At 46.0% G+C, this 6,793-nt stretch overlaps 1 protein-coding gene across 1 annotated transcript in view; it reads left to right on the forward strand.

Moving 5' to 3' along the window:
* The first annotated feature begins 678 nt into the window (after nucleotides 1-678).
* The window catches only part of NAP1L4 (nucleosome assembly protein 1 like 4), a 52,381-nt gene continuing 46,266 nt past the window's right edge, over nucleotides 679-6,793 (forward strand). The window contains exon 1 of the mRNA XM_003798408.3: nucleotides 679-811. The gene's annotated coding sequence lies outside the window, so the exon portion shown is untranslated. The remainder of the gene's footprint in view (nucleotides 812-6,793) is intronic.

Genomic DNA, 6,793 nt, shown 5'->3' on the forward strand with positions numbered 1-6,793 from the left:
AAAAAAAAAAAAAAAAGGTAAAAGGGAAGACCCTTAAACATGAAAACGCTCGGATTCTTTTCTTTTGTAGTTTATGCCCACCCCACCCCACCCCCCAAAGCAAAGAGTGATCATATAGAAAAAGTCAGAAAAGCTCAATAAGGTCACTGAGTGCTTGAGAGGATGCATCCTTTCTCCTGAAGCAGACCGACTGTGCACCCCACGTTTGTAGCCCACCCATGCCGTCAAACCCCCTACCGGGGACCTTGATGGGTTCAAACTTTTACCCGTGTGACTGCACAAAACAGGAATAGTCTTGCCAAAAAATCAACTATAAAATGTTTCCCAAGTAATCTCACCCAAGGAAAGGGACCGTTTCTTTTAAAAAAATGCACAAAAATCAGAGAGACTCCGGCGACATTGCTGAGCACAAACAACCCAGCCCGGGGATGCCCTACTCCGCGGGTGGCGCTTTTCCAACCACAGGACCGGGAGGCCCAGCTCTGGCAAAAAATACCTCAGAGAACCCTCAGCACCGACCGGTGAGGCCACCTGGTAGGCTGGTGAGGAGGGCGCGGGCGCGCACGCCGATGGCGTCACACTCGTCCGCATACAGCTCCGCGTCCCTCTCGACGGCTTCTGATTGGTCACCGCTCGCGGCGTGGAGGCGTACTTGACTTGCGCCTCCCTCTCCCAACCGCAGCCCGCCTTGCTCTCGGAGGGCGGAGTCAGGATGCTCAGCCAATGGGAGAAGGTGTTGTTGGCGGCCACGGCGGCGCAACTCCAAAGCAAGCGGAGGTACTGTCGCAGCCACTGCTGCAGGAGGCGTGAGGTACGGGTTGCGGGTGCTTGGCTGGTAACGGCGCGCTGGGACTGGCAGCCAGGGCGGGGGACGGCGGGAGAGTGGCAGGGCTGGGACCCGGAGCCGGGGCGCGGCGGGCAGAGCGGCGGCCGCCATCTCCGGTAGCCGCAGGCCCGCGGGAAGCCAGGCAGGGGCGGGGCCGCGTCCTATCAGCCCGGGCTGCGGCGGCGGCTGGCCCGCGGGCCGGGACGCGGGGCGGACGGGCCGGGCGCCTTCTTCGCCGGCCTTGAAGGTCAGAGGCGCTTTGTTCTGCGCCGCGGGCCCCTGCGGTCCCAGCGCGGGGCGGGCGGGCCTGCAGGGCGTCAGCGCCCGGAAAAGGTGAGGACCGCGGGCGGCCGAGGCTGGACCGGCCCTGCGAGCGCTCAAATCTCCCGCTGGCCGCCTCCGGCGCACGTGCTGTGAGTCGGAAGCGAGGCCCAGGAGCTTTTGCTCCATTTTTTTGGTCTGCGAGACGGGCCAAAGGCCTACGCTCCCCGTTCGTAAGGTGGACATGGCCGGAGACTTTTCGTGTTCGGAAGTTGAGTTTTCCGCGGGCGATTGTCGCAAGCCCCTCTGTTCAGGCCAGGTTAATTGTGGTGGTTATTTCTAAAATTCATGTGACAGGGCGTCTTTGACAAGGAGAAAAGTTTATTTTTTTTGGTGTTTCTTAGCTGTTATTGGGAGCTCTGCAGTGAGAGCGAGGTGGTGGCTACACGGGCTCCCCAGTGAAGAGAACTGGGCCTAAGTGGCCTCAGACTAAAGTTCTGAGGGAGCCTGGTTTACCCAGTCAAGGCGGGCATCAAGTCTACTTTACTATTTAAAACCATCTTTCAAAAGAGAAAAATAAATTCTGTACAAGAATTTATTTAATCTGTACGGGTTATGAGTGGGAAAGTCCTATGCGTTCCATTCAGTTCAGAGATAGTGAGAAGTTACATTTGTTTTTCTTTCTTTTTTTTTTTTTTTTTTTGGACACAGTCTTAAGCTGTTGCTCTTGGTAGAGTACCGTGGCACGCAGCAACCTCCAACGCTTGGGTTTAAGCGATTCTCTTGCCTCACCCTCCCAAGTAGCTGGGACTCTGGGTACCTGCCACAACGCCCGGCTACTTTTTTGTTGTAATTGTCATTGTTGTTTGGCAGGCCCGGGCTGGATTCGAACCCGCCATCTTCCGTGTATGTGGCTGGCACCCAAGCTGCTGAACTACAGGCGCTGAGCCAATATAATGACTTATTAAAGGGAATAAAACTTGGGATTAAAACCTAAATCTGTGCAATTTTAACCTTGCTCAGATTTATTGAGGAGGTGAAAGAAGTTTTTTTTTTTTTTAAATAAGATTTTATGTTAGATATTAGATAATCTTGTTTGTTGCAGTTTTTGGACGGGGCTGGGTTTGAACCCACAACCTCAGGTATATGGGGCCGGTGCCCTACTCCTTGAGCCACAGGCGCCACCAAAGATGAAAGAAGTTTTGATGAAAAGTTACATTTTCATCATTGTATTAAGCCTAAGTAAACTCCAGTTTATGAGGATTTGAGCTGGTAGGTCTTTTCCATCTCAGAATTCTGTTACTCCACGGAATACCAAATGCTTCCTCTAGTAGAATCTTGAGATTATTTTAGAATGGAATGAGTACTTTCTCCTGGAATAAATAATAATGCATGATGAACCTCAGAGAAAGGAAGAGTGTTAATAGACTTAGGATATATTCTAAATATTAAATAAGTGACTAAAGAAGAGGGAGATGATTTAAAGTTTAGTTATTTAGTAGCAATTTGCTGATGTGGAGTTGGCAGAATAAAAACCCAGAAAATGAATTTTCTCAGTTTATTAGCTGCTTCTTCACTTTTTGTGATACAAGTGAAAGTTTTTTTTGATCTTGAGAAGGTAAATGACTGAATTTCTTCTCAGAATTACAAAGATCAATGGAATAAGACCTTTTTGGTCAGTAAATATACTGCTGTAAAACTCTGTAGTCACAAAAGTGTCCTATTTTGTAGATGAAATAGAAACAAGAATTATATCCTTTTTAAGTTTACTTACGGATTTTTTTTTTTTTTTTTTTTTGGATATAGGCTGTATGTTGCCCAGGTTGATCTCCTACCTCAGTCTACTTAGTAGCTTGGATTATGCTCCCCCCATCCCCAGTTTAAAGATAATTTGATTAGAATTTCAAGGCTTTTTTTTTTTTTTTAGATAGTCTCTCACTGTGTTGCTCCCAGTAGAGTGCAGTGGCATCATAGCTTACGGCAACCTCAAAACTCTTGGGCTTAAGTGATTCTCTTACCTCAGCCTCCCAAGTAGCTAGGACTACTGGTGCCTGCCACAATGCCTGGCTGTTTTTTGGTTGCAGTTGTCATTGTTTGGCAGGCCTTGACTGGATTCCAACCGGTCATCTTTGATGTATGTGGCTGGCGCCCTAGCCACTTAGCTACATGCGCCGAGCCTTAAGGCCTCTTCTTGTGGTATGAGTTTATAAATAATTTTAACACTTTATTGCTGCCTTAAATAGCTGGGTTTTTTTCTTTTTTGACACAGTCAGTCTCTGTCGCCCATGGTAGAGTGCTGTGGTGTCACAGCTCACAGCAACCTCCAGCTCTTGGGCTTAGGCAATTCTCTTGCCTCAGCCTCTTGAGTAGCTGGGACTGCAGGCACCCACCACAATGCCCAGCTATTTATTTTTGTTGTTGCAGTTTGGCGGGGGCCAGGTTTGAACCTGGCCACCCTTGGTATATGGGGCTGGCACCTACTCACTGAGCCACAGGCACCGCCCTTAAATAGCTGTTATTACACGTTTGCGGCTCCCCCTCATTGAGGAGTGTTACTGATTCAGAATGTCTGCAGTTATTTGTGCTCTTATATAACATCTAAGCATTTATTTTGTGAATTTTGTAGTATAAACTTTGAATCATGTACTGCTTTTCAAAGTGAATATAGAGTATAATTGAATTAATTGAATTTTTTGCAATGGTAAAAAAATGATCCTGTCATTTTTGGGTTTGATAACCCTGGTAAACTGAATTCTAAAAAAGACTACATGTGGCCGGATGCAGCAGCTCATGCCTGTAATCCTAGCACTCTGGGAGGCTCTGGTGGATGGATTGCTTGAGTTCACGGGTTTGAGATCAGCCTGAGCAAGAGTGAGACCCTGTCTCTAAAAATAGCAGGGTGTTGTGGTGGGCACCTGTAGTCCCAGGTACTTGGGAGGCTGAGGCAAGAGAATTGCTTGAGCCCAAGAGTTTGAGGTTGCTGTGAGCTATGAGATCATAGCACTCTACTGAGGGCAATGAAGTGAGACATTGTCTTGAAAAAAAAAAAAAAAGACTGAAAAAAAAAGACTATATGGGTAGGCACATCCAGTTCAATGGTTCAGTGGTTGGAGCATCGGCCCTGTGCACTGGGGCTGGCCTTGGCCTGCTTAAAAAACACAAAAAACATACATTTGGGGATGTTGTCCTCAAAATGTACTAGGTATTGCATTTTCTAAATTATCCATTTAGATAATAAGACTCTGCTGTGAGCTGGGGTTGTGGCTCATAACAGTAATCCTAACACTCTGGGAGGCCAAGGCAGTTGGATGGCTTGAGCTCACAGGTTCGGGACCAGCCTGAGCTAGAGTGAGACACCCTCCCTTCCCCACATCCCATCTCTAAAAAGTAGCCAGGTATTGTTGCAGGCACCTGTAGTCTCAGCTACTCTGGAGGCTGAGGCAAGAGAATTGTTAGAGCCCAAGAGTGTGAGGTTGCTGTGAGATATGATACCATGTCACTCTACCAAGGAGGACAAAGTGAAACTCTGCCTCAAAAAAAAAAAAAAAAGTCTTTTGTGGAATTCTAAGTTTAGAAATTGTTACCTGTATGAGATAGTTCTTTTTTTTTTTTTTTTTTTCAGTCTTTGGCTGGGGCTGGGTTTGAACCCACTACCTCCAGCATATGGAGCCGGTGCCCTACTCCTTTGAGCCACAGGTGCCGCCCAATAGTTCATATTTTTATAGAGATTAAGTATTTAGTGATAGGGGTGTGTTCATTGCCACTTTATAGTCTGAGTTTGTACTTGAATCTTAATACATATATTTTCAATAACTTGTCAGGTTTTTAGTAGCCTCTTTGTGAGAGAGTATTAATTCCTTGTATTGGGAATGAGATTAAAATTGTGCTTCCACTTTTGTTCTTTTGTTCTTTTTGTTCTTTTGAGCAGGTCTCTAGCATCAGAAGGCGGCGACTTCAAATATATACATATATAATGGCATAATGGAGTTCAAAATTACTTCATTTTTATTTTTTTATTTTTGAGACAGAGTCTTACTCCATCTCCTTGGGTAGAGTGCTGTCATGTCATATCTCACAGCAACCTCAGACTCCTGGGTTTGGGTAATCCTCTTGCCTCAGCCTCCACGGTAGCTGGGACTATAGGCACCCACCACAATGCTTGGCTAGCTTTTCTGTTCTGAGTAGAGACAAAGTCTTGTGCTTGCTCTTGGTGTTGGACTCCTAAACTAAAGCAGTCTACCCTCCTTGGCCTCCCAGAGTGCCAGGATTACAGGTATGAACCACAGTGTCCGACCAAAACAACTTATTTTAAGAGGCATATTTCTTTCCTTTTGTTGTCTATAATTTAAAAACATTGTGGCAAATTTATGTTGTAATTCCAAAAATTTTGCCAGGGAACCTAAAATTTGGGATTTATTTTGGGAGAAAAATATCTTACAGGCAAGAGATTGATTTAAGTTCCCAAAGGCCTAAGGGCCATCAGCTGTATGCCATTACTACCTAAAACCAGTCCTCCCAGTGATGACCTATTCTTGAATAATAAGGCAGCCACAATGAGCTTGTTGGGAGTTTAGTTGAGGTTGCTAGCTAAGATGTGGTTACTTTTTGTTTGTTTAAAGAGAAATGTGTTTTAGGCATCCTGAGTGAAAGGTTGATATTACTGTTGACTCTTCTGCCACTGTGCTGATAGAAGTAGCCAATGCAGCCAATGCAGCCAATGCGGTATCTCTGTAGGAAACCATCTCATTCAGCTTCAGCTTCTCCTTGGACCTCCTTGTTAACAGATATGTGCCCCCTTGAATAACAGTTGTGAGATTTGTCTTTGAGTGCATGGTAATGGGAAACCCATATTGATGGGTAGATAGTAAAGAATTTTTTATTATAAAGTCATTGAGCAATAATTTGTAGCCTGGCATAGTATCTCCTGCCTGTAACTCCAGGACTCTGAGAGGCTGAGGAAGGAGGATTGCTTGAGGCCAGGGGTTCAAACCAGCCTGGGCAACATAATATGACCCTGTCTCTGGGTGGTGTCTGTGGCTCAATGGGTAGGGCGCCGGCCCCACATACTGAGGGTGGCGAGTTCAAACCTGGCCCTGGCCCCAGCCAAACTGCAACAAAAAGTAGCTGGGCATTGTGCGGGCGCCTGTAATCCCAGCTACGGAGGCTGAGGCAAGAGAGTTGCCTAAGACCAAGAGCTGGAGGTTGCTGTGAGCTGTGATGCTACGGCACTCTACTGAGGGCAATAAAGTGAGACTTTGTCTCTTAAAAAAAAAAAAAATAGAAGAGCCGGGCTTGATGATGTATACCTGTGGTAGTCCTAGTTACTCTAGAGGCTGAGGTGGGAGGATTGCTGGAGCCCAGGAGTGCATAGCTGCAGTGAGCTATGATCATGCCACTGCACTTCAGCCCAGGAGATAGAGCAAGATCCTGTCTCAAAAAGAAAATTTAAAAAGCTGATGATGATAGGGATTTGTTTTCATTTGACATTGTTTTTCTACCCTGCCTTCTCTTCCCACTGAATTTTAAATTCAGTAGTGAGATACTGTATTTTTGCTGTTTAAAAACTATAAAACATCACTTCAGTGAACTTTACCTTTTCATCTTGACCACTCTATGTAGTCTTAGACTTCCCCTTATGAGTATAGTCTGTCAGCTCTTAAAATTAAGTGTGCCAGCTCAGTGCCTGTGGTTCAAGTGGCTAAGGCG

The sequence above is a fragment of the Otolemur garnettii genome, unplaced genomic scaffold (assembly GCF_000181295.1).
Source record: "Otolemur garnettii isolate 467f Iridium unplaced genomic scaffold, OtoGar3 scaffold00134, whole genome shotgun sequence".
Classification (NCBI taxonomy): domain Eukaryota; kingdom Metazoa; phylum Chordata; class Mammalia; order Primates; family Galagidae; genus Otolemur; species Otolemur garnettii.